Here is an 18,231-nt window from a genome sequence, read left to right as displayed (position 1 = left end):
TTTCGTCCACTAGCGGTCCTACGTCAAGCTTCCGTTCGTGCCCCTAGGCACACTCCCTTCTACTTTTATTATAGTAGCTTTAACACTTTTGGGTCATTCGTGACCATTGGCGTAACTAATGGAGGTGCCAGGGGGGCCAGGCCCCCTCCAGAATTATCTAGCCTATTTTTGGTGTTTATTTTTAACTCACCGGTATTTTGTCAAGCTTGTTAAGTTCAATGCTACTATTTAACAGTGAGGAAATTGGACCACCAACAAAGATTTTTTAAAGTCCTTTATGTTGATTACTTTTGTTATGTTCTGGACTTGAAGAAACAATTTTGAGAAATTATATTATATCAAATTAATGGCAATAAGACGTCTTCAGGCTCTACAAATTATCCATAAGCCCAGGATTTTTTCTTTAACTTGTGGAAACTTCGTAAAACTTCAAATAGAAGTTCAGGGAAGATCGTAGAAATTAAGTAAACTTGGTAGAAATTCTGGGAAATTCATAGACCTCCAGAAATATTCGTAGAGAAAAGGAACTTGGAAAAGTTATGAAAACTGCGTAGAAGTAGAGAATTCATTTAAATTTGAGGAGCTTCGTAGAAGTTATAGGAACATTATTTTATGTTAGGGAAGCTCATTATTGTTCGGGAACCTCTACATAATTTCAGTTTTTTTTTATCCTCATGGACTTGGAATAGTTGTGGAGATTCAACAGCAAACTTCTTAGAAGATTTTCGAATTTCGTAGCATTTTGAGGAGCTGCGTAAAACTTCATATAAATGTTAGGAATTTTGGAAAATTTTAGAGAATTTTTTAAAAGATCTAAAAACAGTTCAATAAACTTCTAAGAACTTCAGGTATCTTCGCTTCAGTTTAGGGAACTTCATTGCAGTTTTTCAGAGATCTTACTCCAAAAAAGCTCCATGAACTTCTTGGAGGTTTTGGGAACTTCGCTAATTTCAAGGAACTTTTTAGGTGTTCAAGAATATTTGTAGATGTTTTAGGCTTTCCAGAAGTGCAAAAAAGTTCAGAGATCTTAATAGAATTTAAATAAATGGGAAAAATATGGAATTTGCAATAAATTCGGGGAACTTCGTAGAAGTTGAGGAAATTTTGTAAAACCTAAGTTTTGTAGATGTTCAGGAAACGTTGCATAGGTTACAGGATATTCTTTCAAACATCCTTCCATCTTTCAAACATTCGAAAGATTTCCATATAGTCCAAGATATTAGTAAAGTTCACTGGATATTTGGTAGGTTGTAGGTTGATCAGAAAGTATTCAAAAGTTTTCCAGCTAATGGAATCAGATGGAATCTTGAATGATGAATCTTGATTTATTGGATTAATCCAGGAAGGATATTGCAATTTTATCTTAGTCTTATAATTGATCGAAATTCGTTGACTTTTATTGACATTTGTATTCGAAGAATTTATGCTTACAATCAGTATCAGAGATATCCTTTTTTATCTGTTAAAAATCTTGAAAACATATGGGTTTGGGATCACACAACTATTTCTATTTTAACATTAACAATGTTAAGAATTGTGCATCTGCAGCATATGCATGTACGTAATTAGTGGATTTGTTAGTTATTATGACGTTTTTAACAATGCTTGACATATCCCATTTTTTAAATAATTTCTTGTTGAAAATCACCAGCATTGCGATTGGTGATAAAATTATTGTAATTGGTCCAGGAGCAGCTGAGTTATTAACGTTCAAAATCTTTTATAATTTCGTTCTTCTTCTTCTTCTTCTTCTTTTTCGAATTTTTAAGCTTATTGCTTAGCGCATATTAGCTTATTGCGTGCTCTCAACTTAGTGTTCTAATGCACTTCCACAGTTATTAATTGAGAGCTTTCGATGCCAATACCAATGCATGAATTTGTATATTGTGTGCCAAGCACAATGATACTCTATGCCCAGTGAAGTCGAGAATATTTCCACTCCGAAAGATTCTCTCGACCGGACCGGGAATCGAACCCACCGCCTCCGGCTTGGTAATACCGTGCCTTTGCTGACTAGGCTATGAGGCCCATAATTTCGTTACATGTTCCATTTTCAGTTTTCACAAAGTTTACCCCCATATAGAAATCACCGACGTAGTCCTACGTAAAAAAATTGTGCATCTTGAACATTTTCCTACGTCCTAAACGTATTAAATTTATTCTGCATGCACTTTACCTTGAAACCACCAGAATTTTATAAAATTAGAAAATTCAAACTCCTAGAGTTTAATTTTGGTTCCAATGTCTGAGATTTGACTGATGGTGATATATTCAAAATCAAAAAAAAAAAAAAAAATATAATTACAAAATTCATGGAATTATCTAACCCTGGGAATTTTCTTAAGTTTGAGATACTTACATTTACAAGATCCGGACTGTGATTTTATTACAAAAAATATGACAAAAAGATCATTGCTTGTTCAAAATCAGTAAGCGTTTAAGGCTCTCCCAATCGAGGTCCCAATCGTTGTTATGGAATAAATATAATCAAATTTATTGTTTCATCATTAAAATAATAGTAAGCCTCAATGCCATATTATTGGCCACAGAAAAAAAAATGTACCCAAAAATAAATTGCCTTGGACGCAATTTGAGTGAGTTTTTAATAAACCGTAGTTTTGCAAAATTAAAAAAAGTGCAGCAGGCCCCCCTTCGGCTCCCTCCAGATAAATTTTCTAGCTACGCCAATGTTCGTGACTTGTCCGGGGGTGAGATTTGATCTCGTGACTTTGGCGTGAGCGGTATGGATGCTAACCACTACGCGGGGATTGGCCTCTAGACACTTTGATTGAATGTAAACTTCCATATCAAGATCCTGTATTTAAAAAAAAAATAAAATCACGGGAATTGAAATATTCAAAAAATTTCAGGCATAGTTACCATTTCGAGCTTGGAGAAGTTCAAACAATTTTCGAACTTTTAAAAATAATCAATATCCAAAATTAACAACTATTCCACAGCCGCAGACAGTATAAAGGGCGAACACGAAATTATTGCGACACCGAAAATGTCATGCCAATTTTCTTATAATGTTTAGAATCAAACCAAAATTTTAGGGTAGTTTTATACATATATTTACTTCAAAAATCAAAAGAAAAGTTAATCGATGGAGCCTTGAGTGTAAAATTGAACGCATTTTCGCTTGATGCCCTCCATCAAAGTCTTTACAGTGTCATCCGGTACCAGTTTCTCAGTTTTTTTTTCCATTTTCTTAACATGTCCTTCTCGTCTTTGACTGTCTTCTTGCTCTTCCGAAGTTCCCGCTTCATTATTGCCCAGTACTGCTCCACCGGGCTCAGCTCCGGACAGTTTGGCGGATTCATGTCCATTGGAACAAAATGGACAGAATTGGCCTCATACCACTCCAGGACACTTTTAGAATAGTGGCATGATGCCAAACCTGGCCAAAATAGCGGAGCTTTGTCGTGCTGCTGCAAGAACGGCAAAAGGCGCTTCTCGAGGCACTCAGATTTGTAGATCTCGCCATTTACTGTGCCCTTTGTAACGAAAGGCTCACTCCTCAGTCCGCAAGAGCAGATGGCCTGCCAAATGAGATATTTGGAGGCGAACTTCGACATTTTCTTCTTCTTAAATTTGTCGTCCACATCGATCTTGCTCTTGCCGGTGAAAAACTCCAACCCCGGAATTTGCTTAAAATCGGCTTTTATATACGTTTCGTCGTCCAGCACACAGCAGCCATATTTTGTCAGCATCTTCTCGTAGAGCTTCCGTGCCCGAGTTTTAGCCGTCGATTGTTGCCGCTCATCGCGGTTTGGGAAGTTCTGTACCTTGTATGTATGTAGTCCAGCTCTCTTCTTTGCATTCTGGACGTAGCTCTGCGACATGCCGATCTTTTTAGCCAAATCACGGCTTGAGACGTTGGGATTTGCTTTAATCATCCGCTTCACCTTTCCCTCCGTCTTTTTGTTCTCCGGTCCCGGTTTTCTTCCAGCTCCTTTGCCGTCGTCCAACGTCAACCGCTCCTGGAACCGCTTCAACACTCTGGAGACGGTTGAATGGTGAATGTTCAACATTTTTCCCAAGTGCCGGTGCGACAGGTCAGGAAATTCCAGGTGTTTGGAAAGAATTTGTTCTCTCAACTCGCGTTGGTTCACCTCCATTTTCGTTGAATCGAAAAACACGACTTCGAGTTTGACAGCATGTACACAATACACATCAATGAGAAAGTGTGCAAAATTTGGTTGATTTTTACCCAATGGTAAAAAAGTTATGCCCTGTTGAATGTGTCGCAATAATTTCGTGTTTGCCCTTTATGAGCAAAGTTAAGCGCACACTGTTTTGCCTGTAGATTTGAAGACATACAAAGAAGTGTGTGTTTGACTTTGCACTGTCGCATTAATGGCCATTTTCAACTTCTATTCAATTTTCATACTGCCGTACTCTAACGGGACTATCTACCTACACTCTTCTAAGATCATTCTCTAGCTAATCAATTATCACACTAAAGCTTCATGTTAGATAGCATTTCCAACCAACTCCAATGATTTAAGTAAAGTTAAGGGGGAAAATCTATACAACTCGGGCATGGATACCAAAATTAATGAAGTGGAATTAAATGGAAGAGAATCTTGTTTGCTGTTTTATTCAAGCATTACCAATTTCATTACTTCAGGACATGAACAGGTCGAACCAAAATCCATTACCGGTATTTAGCTAACACCATATTTCAAAACTCATACCAAGTTCATTTAATCTGATTACATATTCTACATAAAACCACAACTACCATTATACGTATAAATGTCCCATAACAGTTGCATTGAACATGTGTTAGTTATGCTTATAACGGCAGTATGATCCTTGTTGAAGCAGAATCTAATCTCACACAAATCAAACATCTTTCCACCATCCAATCCAGCCATCACATATTCCTTTGTGTTGACAATCTTGCCTCAAGTAACAACAATAGTAGCTTTGTATGCCGTCCAACATCTCCATGTAAAGAGATATGAAATCAAGAGCTACTAAAGCCTAAACAAACATCTCTCATGAAGCGACATCCGGAAAATAATCATCAGTACATATTTCTCCAACCAGGAAAATCCATTCACCAGCAGTCATCATTGCCCGTACCTCCCCATGACAATATACGCACCATTTGAGATGTACCACACCACAAACAATTATTCACGCAACATTAAATCAACCACAGAAGCTAACTCTCCCCCGAAGAAGATAATCACTCTGAAATGAGGACGGACAGGACATTACCGGCTGACTGATTTTACATCGTTCTTCGTACTATGCCGTACTAGCCCGTAGTCTGACAGCGCAGCAACATCTTTCCGCACATTCACTCTGCACTCTACCTCCAGGACATGCAACCGCCATAATCATACCTAGGTCGTAGTTGGCACAAGGAAGTGGGTGATGAACAATGATTTATCTTTACCTTTTCCGACAGCTTACGCTCGTACATGCGAGCTTTGCTTCCCGGGACCTACCTTGCTTGTTGTAACCGAAATGAAAAGTGTCAGTCACTCAGTCAATCAGTCAGCAATCCTACACATGGGGCGCTTCCGGGAACACGAGCATATCCGAATCCGGTCCCAAAAGGGAGAAGGGGTCGCTTCTAGAGCGGGAAACCCCGGGAATCATCTATTTACGAAACAATTAGTGCTGTCAGTATCAATTTATCTAGAACATGAAAACTTAATTCCGTTAAGACGGCTTCGGCTTCGGCTTCAGCTAATGGTGATGGAGCCACCGAAGTCGCAAGCCGGCAGGCACTTCTAGTGAGCCCTTGGAAAAGTATACACACGTGTTGCGGGGGTAGCGGAAAAACATGCCGACAGCAGTACAGTAGCTACCTACAGCAGCTACCCAACCAAAAAGATAAACATTACGCTCTGGTGGTGGCAGGGATAACATCAGCCGTGTGCTGGGGGAAGCTGGAAGTCTGCTCTGCTTCCAAGAGCAACAGAATTGAAAACGGGAAACGCGCTCTGCTACCAAGGAAATGGAAGAAACCCATTTCCCGTTGAGGACTTCTCTTTCTTGTTGGTGCGACAACGACGACGACGACGACGACGGGAAATGCTGACATAGATTTCCCGCTCCCAGGTTGTCGTCTGGGATGGTGAGATGCAGCAGCCAAGCGAGCAACCCTCATTTCATCTATTATTTACGCAACTACTGGATACCAGCAGAGGCAGACGAAGAAGAAAAAGAAGGCTGCCGGTAGAGATATGAGTGGGGGTGGGGTTTTGGTTTCAATCCTGGCTGAAAAATACTGGTAGTAATGGCAGTTGAAATCGGATTTTACTGTCCTGTTACTGGCATTCGATGGTCTGATGGTGGGTCAGCTTTTAATAGACAGTCTTGAAACTAAAGCTGTTTCGTTGAAGATGGTATCTGAAATGATTTGAAATTTTCTTCATGCTGAAACATTGAATCACATTGATATGTTCTGCAATTAATGATAATGGCAGTTGCTTTATGTCTGAGATCGCGTTTTTTTTTAAATCGGTCATATCTTCTTTTTCATAAGAAATCGTTTTTATTTATTTTCAGGAAAATCGATACAAGTTTCCAATGAGTCATCTGAATGATTGATCAAGTAAGTAGAATCCACCCTCCAAACGAATTTTCCCATTCACGAAAGTTTCATCCAAGCCAATTAAAAGGATATTCATTGCAGTTCAATTCCTTCCTGGAATTAAAATATTCCCCACCGGTCCGCTTCTCCGTCCCTTCCCAGAATCACACAATCGATTCGAAAATAACGATCCATCGCAATCATCTTTTCTCCTGTTTCCGGCTCACCCAAGATACTTTCCACCGTCCATCGTTATTGGAAAACTCTCAACAACCAGCAGCGATGGAAAAATACACAATTGAAACTTTTTTTTTCTCCACTACCCTCCCCCCTCCCCCCAGCGGATTCTGCATATCTCCGACAAACAAATTCGCCACGGCAGCAAATATCCCTATTTATCAGCCGAAGGGAGAGGCTTGTTTGCGAGATCGAATTCCCCTCGCCAGTTTGAAAATGGAGAAAAAAGAATTATGCATTTGCAGGCGAGAAACTTTGTCTTCCTGAATTTGTAACTGCTCTCTCCAGGACCGTTTGCCGTTTGCTGCCTCAAACTTTTCACGCAATCTTTTTTATTGACAGAGATAATTCGATAAAAATGCTGGCATCTTTTTTTTCCCTTCTAGGAAGCCTGCGTAGGATGACAACCAATTGAGAGCTTGTTTGCATTCGAAATTTATGGTGTATTCTTAAAATGGCCCAGCCAGGTGCCTCGTCGTTTCGTGTAATTTCGTTTCTTGTAACTGTGGAAAATTTGTTTTCGATTTCCACGATCAGCATCAACCCAACTGGCGGAAGCACGTGCCTAACCCCTCTCGTTAGGTTTGATATCTTCGTCTTGACACTCTTGCTGGATTTTTTGTGAATGGCACGTGTTTTCAACACTCTTTCTATAATTCTCCAGGAGATGGAAACGGGCGCGCATCCCTCAAATTTCGAACTAAAGCAGAGCAACGGTGAGCTAGCAGAGAGGGGAAGGTCCTAATTGAATTTTTAAAACCTGATTTACTTGTTTATCTCTGATGCGTGAGGTGGCTTTTTATGGGATAAACCGTCGGGACTTTATCGAGTTTTACGATGATGTGTTGTGATGTGATGCTTGAGTGGGGTTGTCATTTAGGATAATGGGATCAACGATAAATATGAATTTTATGATCGGTTTTAAATGTTACTACGATGAATCACGCTTTGAAAGGGTTAGTAAACTGCAGTTTTTAATAATATAATGAATTTCATAATGTGATGGCATATTCCATGTTCATATAGCAGCGTTGTAGACAAGTTTGTGATAAGAATCATTTCATTTTTATTGAAACAGCTTTCACCCTGGTTTTGTCTGTTGATTTGATTTGTTTGAATTGGTTTTCAGCTAGCTTTGGTGTTGGCAGTTGCGGGCGATCAATTTTGCTCATGCTCATGCTCTAAGTTTATTTTCAGCATTTCGATGATGTAACGTCTTCAGATTTATATTATAATGGGGCTTATTACGGATGTCACATCACGGTGAAAAGTTGTCACTTGTCGTCACGGTGAACTGATTCCCATTTGATTTGTACGGTAATCACGGCTCTTATTCTGAGTATCACTTGCTTATCACCGTGTAGTGACACCCGTAATAAGGCCCAATGATACACCATTTGGTTTTGGCTTCGGGCAAATCGAAGTATAATGCATGATAACACTGATTCATTTAAAACCATGGTCGCATCACTTATCAAGGCGAATCCTAATCCAACGAACCCAACTTACTAACAAACTCTCCTGTCCTGTGTCTTTTGTTGGGGTGCAGAGGTAAACACTGTAACGCCTCCGCTAGCTATCATCAGACTGACAGCATAGCGGAGACGCTTCATAATGAGGCTAGATTGATATTGGCGTTACGATCATTCGTAACACCCCATTATCGATATTTCTAGCGCGGACAACAACCAAACCCGTCGCGAAGCGTTCGTGTTCTTGATGTATTGAGACATCAGCTGTCTTCCTCTCATACCATGCAATCTACAGATTGATAAGAAAAGATTATGCAACAAAAGCGGCCAATCAGAATCGGCCGCGTGTAAAATGCAGAGGGGATATAAACACGACTCTGCGCGTGGTGAGATCATCTGCAAGTTGGCTATCGAGCTAGACAGTTAGGAAGATTTAAAGCTAAACCGTAAATTTATTCAGAGCGAAAAATTATAAAGTTACCGAGCAGTGAGTGCTAAGTCACTGTCAAGTGCGGGAGATCGGTAATTTGAAAAGTAAGTGATTTTCTAATCTAATTAAATAATAAAAATTCTAATGTAGTGTTTTGGGTGATAGATATCACCATCAAACAAATACTTAAATTTATAGTGCTAGTGTATCACCGAGATTATCGATTCGGTGAATCATACCAGGTAATTAGTTAATTCAGTGAAGTGTGTGGCAAGAAATTAATTAGGTTAATAACGTTTTGAAGGTCAATCCTTCGAAAGAAGGTTTTCGGTGGGGACCGAAAACTATCGGCATCATCGACGTTCCACCTCGTGGTCGAGTACACAAGCACACAGCAGCCATCTTACACCAGAGTATCTCGGTGTCCAGTGCGTTTTCGGACCGCGCCCTCTAGTGCTTTCCGTCGTTCGGTGGTCACCCACCGAAGAAGTGCTCTCTGCTTTCTGCAGCGCTACGCAAGCCACGCCGCAGCCCTCGGCCGCTAGTAAACCGTGATCGTTTCACGCTCCGCCGCCTACGTTTCCAAACCTTTGTCGGCACCACTCGTCGGCACGGGTAGAAAACGGGATCCGCGAGAGGCTCGACTCACACCGCCGTGAAGAGTCGCCGATCGCACAACCGCAGTATTCTTTTATTCCGTATTCGCCTACACCGTGGCCCCCGGCCAATAGCGACAACCGTTGATCGTACCGCCGTGACTTCGTAGCACACCGAAGAGCACGCTGTGGCCCCCGGCCGATAGCAATAGGCCGTCGATCGAACTGTAGCGATCCCGCAGTCGAACAACGCTACCCACGCGGCTTCCGGCCGACCGCTTCAGCGAACGAGTCGTCACTCCGATTGGCGATTGGCAACAACGGCGTTGGCATTCCGCCGACCTCGATCACCTCCACGTGCATCAGCAGCAGCAAGTAACCCGGGTTGCCATCGAAAAAGAAAAGGTTAGAGCGCTTTAGTTTTTAAGTTTAACTCATGTGTCAAATAACAACCTGAAATACGTAGCTTCCAAAATTGTATTCTTTGCCCACACTTAGTTTCTCTTTGTGAGCGAGAACCAACCTGCAAATTCAATCTCAACCTTTGATCCCGTAAATATACATAGTTAAATGAACCTGATTGCATGCTTTTAGTGAATTAATCTCTTTTTGACACACGTTGATTGCATGAGTTTGATCGCGTACGTTAGACCCGCCCTGAGTGAGCTAGCTTGGCAAACTTAAACACGCATTTCCGCATCACATTTTTGTATGTGTTGGCGCTTAAGCGGATTTGTTGATTTCGATTCAGGGTTTTTGGTCAACGTTGGTCCGGGTTAGAAAGGGTTCGGTATAAACTACCACAACCTAGCCTGATTCCGTCTCATCTCTGAGTACCAGAATCCGTTAAAGCCATACGTAACATATTCCCCCTGTAAGTGGCGATTTAGGGTATCGTATCGTTCCGTTTGTACCACTTTGAGTTTGGGTCGTCTACTTTCAAGCAGGTTTACTGTTACAACACGGCCCACAAACAACAAAGGTCACTCTAATATTCATTCCCTACTCCCACCTGATTGCAAGGACGTGGCCGGCGCCATTATTGATCTACAAAATATAGAGTCACTTAAACTTGTACAATGAGAATGGACGGTCACTCCCAGCCCCATTCAATTGATTCATTGTACAATTTCACTGATTCTGATCAATCACGGAGTAGCAACCATTGATATGTGCAGTCAATCTAAGTTAAGAATCATTTCATTTTTATTGAAAATCAGTCTATTTAATGTTTGGAAAATAACTCACCGAAATTAATTGGTTTTCAGGTGACGAATCAGTTGATCCCTTGTGATCCTTTTCCAGTTTCACAGAAATAAACATGATAACTTCAAAAGGTACCCAGTAATAACCAACTGGCTTTTAATGGCAAGTGGTTAATGATAAAATTTAGGGACGTGTTCAGAGGATTTCATTGACAGGCTTGGTGAACTTTAAGGACGCCAAGACTTCGAAAATTTTGTTTAGGGTTGAGGGGTTTTATTTAGGAATGAGACAAGCTGAATACACTTATCACAGATCCGATAATTTCGAACATTTTTCTGCGGAGGATTTTGAGAACAGGTCAGCAGGACTTCAAAGTTAAAGTCAGAATATACGTACATGTACATGCTTTGTTTACCATCACTAATCCAGGAGCATTTAAGGTTGAGATTGAGTGGCATACGATGTGTGAACTGGAAGACATTTAGAACGGATTCAGTTGAAGTAGCTGTTTCATGGATCTTCAAATTGTTCATCCTTTGATTATTGAGTACTTCCAGGCAACAAAACAAAAAAATGTTGTCGATAATATCACATATCACGGCAAACTGGTTCTTTTTTCTAAAGCTTGCGTCATGCTGGACTCAAAAAAACGGATGTATCTCGGAACCATCTTAATGAAATAAAAATGTTGAGTACTCAAAATGAAAGTCATTCAAAGGAAAAATAGCGAAAAAAAATTATTGCAATTGGGTTTTGATGAAATCTCGAACTTTTCTTCGAATACCATTCATCATATCTTGGACGCTCTGTTGGCTAACCTGAGCGGCCATTTTGTTCCACCATCTCTTCATCTCTGTCGCATCCCGAGTCCACTCTTCTTCAACTTTTGTTTGACAATTGCCCAATATTTCTCAATTGGGTGGAATTGAGGGCAGTTGGGTGGATTGATGTCCTTTTTTAAGAAAACGGGGTTCTCGATACCACTGTAGAACTTCTCCACTGTAGTGGCAGCTTGCCAAATCAGGCCAAAACTTTACAAGCACATTGTGAGCCTTAATGTACGGAAGAATACGTTTTTTCAGGCACTCCTGCTTGTACATTTTGTAATGTATAGTCTTGTTTGTCACGAAAACCTGGGTTGTTCGCCCGCAGTTGCAAATACCTTACAAGATCATTAGCCGTCTTGCAAATTTATCGACCAGTGGCTTTATAGAACTTTTGTCCGGCAAGCTGCCCATAATCCATCTTCATGTACGTTTCGTCGTTCATGAGGATGCATCCTTTGTAACCCAAGCAGCACAATTTCTTCGCAAAAAGTCACAGTAACCCGTATATGACTAAAATTAGTAATATAGAAGTTTCTACAACCGATTTGCGACAAGTGTGCTACTAGGGAAGAAACTCATTGTACAACGTACAACAACGGGCAAGTCTTTTGACCATTAGATTCTTCTTCAGTGTCCTGTTTGGTTACTTACTGGCTCGAGAAGATCGAAATCCTTTTGGTGCTTTGATATCATAATCCGACAGCCCTGGGTTTGCCCTAACCGTTCTCAACACCTTCAAATGCAGCTTCCGATCCTTAATTCCGCTACGACGCTTGCTATGATCCTGCCGATTGATAGTATGCCGCTCACAGAAACGTTTGAGAACACTGCACACGGTCGATTTAGCCAATTTAACCCTCCGTTACTCGCGCCAACTTTTGTAACACGAGTACTCGCGCGTTGTACACACTTAGATTTTTTGCCGAGGTTGGCACCACGTGGTTCAGCATTTTATTGAAAATATTTTAAATAACATTTTGCCAAATTTAAGTTTTTGAAACGTGCAGCGAGGTGGCGCTGCAGTCGTCTAAGTGATGACATCCCCGGTGTGAAGTGGTTTGCGGGCGGAAATGATTTGCAGCTGGAGGTAGTCTTAGAACAAAATGGATAAAAGTTTCATAAACTAGAATGTTTAAACTAGTGAAGTACCAGGCCGATTGTAAAAATATTGAGTTTTGATAAAATGGCACGCGTTTGATGAGTGGTCTGATTTTCAGGCAAAAATATCAAATACAATCGTTAATTACAAAAAAAAACTTTTAAAGATTAAAATAAAAACTCAAACTAGAAAAAAGTATGAAAAAGCTCAAGTCGATTAATCATTCAGAAATATGACTTTCGTTTCTGCCCGACTTGAAAAACATGGTTTCAAGAAAAACGCGATTAAAGATAAATTTCATGCCGGCAGCGCGCAGGTACTCGGAAAAAAATCCGTTCCCGAAAACGGGAACGGACCGTGAACTAAAAATCACGGCCGAACTATGGTTCACGGCTGTGGTTCACGAATATGGGAACTCTTTTTTTTCCCGTGTAGTCCCCTAGTCTCCTTCCCAAAATAATCCTGGAATTCAAGCTCGTCCGGGAAGCTTCCTCAAAAGGAAACCGCCAACGCTCAGTCGGCATCGAAAAAGCTGCTGTCAAACAACCGGTACGCCATTCTCGAAAATGGCGATGAACCGGAAATAAAGAAAAAGGAGAAACTACCACCCTTCTTCGTCAACGGATTCCCGCCCGGCTTCAGGAGAACATCAAATTCTAAATACATCGAGCAAGGCTTGAAGTGCACCATGCGCATATGCACTGAAGGCATCATGCTGATGGTACCAACAAGGAAGTACTACAACGCCATCGAAGCGCTGCTGAAGCGGGAAAATGGGAATATTTCTCCCGCGAGGAAGACAAACCGTTCAAGCTGGTCCTGCTTGGTCTACCCGACATGGAAATCGCCGCGCTGTCGGTTGAGCTGAAGAAGAACGGCCTAAAGCCGTTGCAAGTCTTCAAGATGAATTGGCACGACGTCTCCCGGTAGTACCGTGACCAGTTGTATTTGGTCCACCTCGAGCGAAACACAACGTGATTGAAGAAATTGCAGTGTATTTGGACGCTTTTCCACGTCGTGGTTAAGTGGGAACGCTACCAACCTCGACCCCGCTACGTCACCCAATGCTCAAACTGCCTCATGTTTGGGCACGGGACCAAACATTTCCACATGGCTCATCGCTGCAACGAATGTGGCAAGCAGCACGTATCTGAAGCATCCGACAGGATGAAGAAGGCCAATTCACAATGCGCAAACTGTGGAATTCTCCGGCCACTTCCGCTCCGTTTGGCTGCTGCTGCATCGGTCCCGCCATCTGCTGAGGTGCCAAGCATTTCGGCTAATCCAAGCTGTCAGTCCTATGCGGCTACGGCTTCGTCCCCTCCGCTGGGACTATCGTGGCGTCGAGATGACGCCCCACCATCAAACGAAAACGAAGAGCTGCTCACAACAGAGGAACTCATAACCATTATGGCAAAAGCAATCATCATCAAGCGCTCCTGCAGAACCCGAACCGAGCAGATTCTTGCTGTAACACGTTTCATCGACATTTATGGACCGTGAAGCCATCAAGATCGCCAACTGGAACGCTTGCTCGCTCAAGAGCAAGAACATCGAGTTCGTTCACTTCCTCAACGAACGTAACATCGACATTGCCGTCATCACTGAAACCCACCTGAAACCGGAGGTAAACGTCTACCTTCCTGACTTTCGGCTTCTAAGACTCGATCGAACCAGCCTCGGGGAGCAGGAGTGGCCATTGCTGTAAGGAGAATCATCTGCTGTCGACTTCTGCCGAGCTTACAGCAGAAAATCATCGAAGCTTTAGGGGTAGAAGTCTACACTCCTGTCGGCCCTATCACCATCATTGCAACCTACTGCCCCAAGCAAGTCACCATCAGGGACGGGTCGGCAGCAAACCTACGGAGAGATATCATGACCCACCAAGAGCTGAGTTCAGACCACTATCCGGTGGTAGCCGATGTTGGCTCATCCGTCAACCGATTCCAAGCTTCCCGACGCAACTACCTCGTGTCAGCTGGGAGCAGTTCCAACACTGTGTCGACTCCACTGTCGACTACGGTGTCTTTCCGGAGACGCCTGAAGACGTTGACCGGTGTCTGCATTCCATCGAGGAGGCGATATCCCGGGCCAGGGAACAACACGTGCCAGTATCCAGACAGGTGAGCAATACTCTGTACCTTGACAGATCTACCAAAGACCTTATGAGACTTCGTATCTCCATCCGAAGGCTTTATCAGCGTTTTGGTTTGCGTGTCTTGAAGACCCATTGCAACCATCTTACAAATACCATCCAAGCCTTAGAAATCAGGATTTTGCTATCAAGATCCGCTCTCTCCCAGGTTGTGCAAATCCCTTCTGGAAACTAACAAAAATCCTTAAAAACAAGCCAAGACCCATTCCACCACTGACCCCACTGGACAGTCCCGGCGACGCAGTGGTTCATTTGATAACTCCTAAAGAGAATGCTTCCGCGATAGGTCAACACTTCGTCAACTTCCATAATCTCGGACAAAACATCGTCAGCCCTCACGGAGCTGAGGTTGCTGAAAATACAACCAGTCTTCATCAGATTCCCAATATTTTACCCGAGAATCCGAGATTACGGCTGACGAACTGTTAGCCTATATAAAATCATCTAAAAACATGTTTCGACAACATCCTGAATCTGGAACTCAAACACTTGAGTTCCACATTATACAACCATCTGGTACTGAGTTTTAATCTGTGCCTCCGACTTGGCTACTTCCCCTCGTGTTGGAAGTCAGCTAAAGTCATACCCATCCGGAAACCTGGGAATGATCCGTCCTCTCCTTCAAGTTATCGACCAATCAGTCTTCTCTCAGGAGTTCGAAAGAGCAATCTACCACCGGCTCCTTAACATCTGCCGAAGAAAACAACTTGTTACTCGAGGAACAGTTTGGTTTTCGGAAAGGTCGTTCGACCGTCCACCAGCTGACTCGAGTAACAAACATTCTCAGACGGAACAAGTCTGTGTCCAAAACATCTGTCATGGCGTTGTTGGACGTTGAAAAAGTGTCTGAAAATGTCTGGCATCCCGAGCAAAGTCTGAGATCAAATTGAAATCTAAATTTGATGTAGTGATTTCGCTGATAATGATTAGTCAGGTTGCTGTCGTTTTGGTCGTTTTAATGGTTGAAATATCAAAATTGAGAGCAAAAAAATTTTCCTGTGACATCACATTGAAAACTATTTCTGCTATGAGTGAGAGCAAACTGAAAACTCAATTTGATATCAATTTTTCCTGTTGATAACAAAACAAGTATTCAATTTGATGTTATGCTAAGGCAATGAAAACAAACCCGCAACAACATATTTTTGAAGAGCAAATGTACAGCAAAATGAAAACAAAATTAGGTATCAACGGTCCCAAAATTTCCAAAATTTGGTATCAACGGTCCCAAGCAGTCCCAAGCTATTTCACTCACCCCTGCATGTTCTGCATGAATCCACACACCCCTGATGTTATCTGTCAAACTTTCATAGCGAATCAAAACAAACATAGTGTAGTAATAGAATTTCAACTAGAATAGGGTACGTTAATCGTTTGCTTGGGACCAATAGGCTACTAAAGTGGTGAGCCAATTTAAAATCGTTAGTTTCGTATTGATTGTTGCTAGAACTCCGCGTTTTTTAGAAACCACTCATTATCAGAATGAATTCGGAGTTGTGACCGAAATATGGACACTGGGGACTACAGGATGGTTCACTAAAAGAACCGGAACATCCGTAAAAGTGGTCAATTCATGAAACTGATCCTAGAGCTCCGCGGTTTTTTTCAAAACCACTCATAAACGTCTTATCATAATGAATTCGGAGTTGTGACTGGAATATGGACCCTGCGGACCACGAGATGGTTCACCGGAAGATCCGGAACATCAGAAAATTGGTCAATTCATGAAACTGATCCTAGAGCTCCGTGGATTTTTCAAACCACTTATAGACGTCTTATCAGAATGTATTCGGAATTGTGACCTTAATTTGGACTCTGGGGACTACATGATGGTCCACCGGAAGATCCGGAACATCCGTAAAAGTGGTCAATTCATTAAACTGATCCTAGAGCTCTACGGATTTTTCGGAACCACTCATAAACGTCTTGTCAGAATGTATTCGGAGTTGTGTTCAGAAATAAGAATATGGAGACTACAGAATGGTCCACCGGAAGATCTGGAACATCCCTAAAAGTGATAAATTCATGAAATTGATCCTTGAGCTCCACGATTTTTAAGAAAGCACTCATAGACATCTTATCACAATAAAAACGGAGTTTTGACCAGACAGTTTATACTGGGGACCACGAGATGGTCCATTAAAAGATCCGGAAGATCATTGCAAGTGTTTAATTCATGAAACTGATCCTAGAGCTCCACGGTTGTTTTTTTTTCAAAACCACTCATAAATTAATATTAATAATAACTCAATAAGACGATGTTTTCAAATGGCTTATTGAATAAATTTTGATGAGATGAATTAAAAATATAAACTTTGAAGCTAGTCCCTCATTAACTTGTAACGCCAATGAAACATCTCCAAGAAGTCAAAGGAAATAAATCCATGAAATCCAAGGAATAATATTCAAAATTTCCGATAAAAGTGACTAAAAGTTATTAATTATTTAAATACCACTTAGAAATCATCCATGATAATAAATAAAAAAAATGTGTCTTTGAGCAGTTCTAAAAAACCATAGAGTGCTTGGATCAGTTTTCTTGACCTATCCACTTTAATGGATGTTCCGGATATTCCGAAGGACCATCCAATGGACCCTGGGGTCCATTTTCCAGTCACAACTCCGAGTTCATTCTGATGAGTTGTCTATTGTTTTCCAGAGGAGCGTTCATGGTCTCCAGGGTCTGTTTTCCGATCATAACTCCGAATTCATAATTATAAGACGTCTCACACTTAAATATTTTCGCCGAGATTCCAACAGCCGAGTAATTCTGCAATTTATTTTACTGAGATTCAGTAAAACAATTGCCGAGACTCAGCTGACAAATAACATTTTGCTGAGCTGTCAGTTAACAAACAGATATTTTGCAGAGATATCAGCAAAAGAGAATGCCGAGGTAATCGGCTTTTGGAGATTTTACCGAGCTAGATTAAGTGTGTATGAGAGTATACGAAAAAAAAAACGGAGTTCTTGGATCAGTTCCATGGATTGAGCCTTCTTACGGATGTTTCGGATCTTTCGGAGGACCATCCACTGCACAATGGTCCCAAAGCAGTATTTAGGAAGATAAAAATGTTTGCGCCCATACCGTCAGTTTTAGGTATATAGTGTCTTCGGGAAAGATTCTTCATATTGTTTGGCCGATCTTTTTATGTTAGTGAAATTAGGGTGGTCCACAAAATTGGAGATTTTAAAATACATACTTTTTTAATTTTTTGCGATAGACCAATGCAATTTTCTAAAAGTTGTAGAACAATCAATTCGAAGCAATTTTGCTCAAGACACCACATTTTTTATCTCTTAAGGTTCATGAGTTATGATTTTTTTAGCAAGCAGGTTAGAATGGCCCATAAAAAACAGATTTCTTCGAATATCTTTTCATAAGTTCATTTCTCGTAAAAACCTTGTTTCGGTTACATGTAGAACTTATGATGACGCATATTTTTACTGAAGCAACCAGGCTGCTAACTTTTTTTATTATTAGAAAATTAATGGAGATTTTCTTCGAAAAAAATGATTCTATTAAAATGACAATGTCTCTAAATGGAGCAAACCGATTTTCAAACTTTCGATTTCATTTAAAAGATCGTGTTTTTTCAGTATTTGTGGGAAAACTGTGAGAGCGTTTTTTGTTTAAAGTATTAAATTTA

At 41.2% G+C, this 18,231-nt stretch overlaps 1 protein-coding gene across 2 annotated transcripts in view; it reads left to right on the top strand.

Annotated features, from left to right (window-relative positions):
• Positions 1 to 18,231, top strand: part of LOC135701526 (EGFR adapter protein-like) — a 194,459-nt gene that overhangs the window by 79,945 nt on the left and 96,283 nt on the right. For both annotated transcript variants that reach the window (XM_065222349.1, XM_065222357.1), the window contains exon 2: positions 6,535 to 6,580. The gene's annotated coding sequence lies outside the window, so the exon portion shown is untranslated. The remainder of the gene's footprint in view (positions 1 to 6,534; positions 6,581 to 18,231) is intronic.

This window comes from Ochlerotatus camptorhynchus, unplaced genomic scaffold (genome assembly GCF_037179485.1).
Source record: "Ochlerotatus camptorhynchus isolate MF236.1 unplaced genomic scaffold, CSIRO-AGI_Acam_v1.1 ptg000014l, whole genome shotgun sequence".
Lineage (NCBI taxonomy): Eukaryota > Metazoa > Arthropoda > Insecta > Diptera > Culicidae > Ochlerotatus > Ochlerotatus camptorhynchus.
This window is presented reverse-complemented; position numbering and strand designations above follow the sequence as displayed.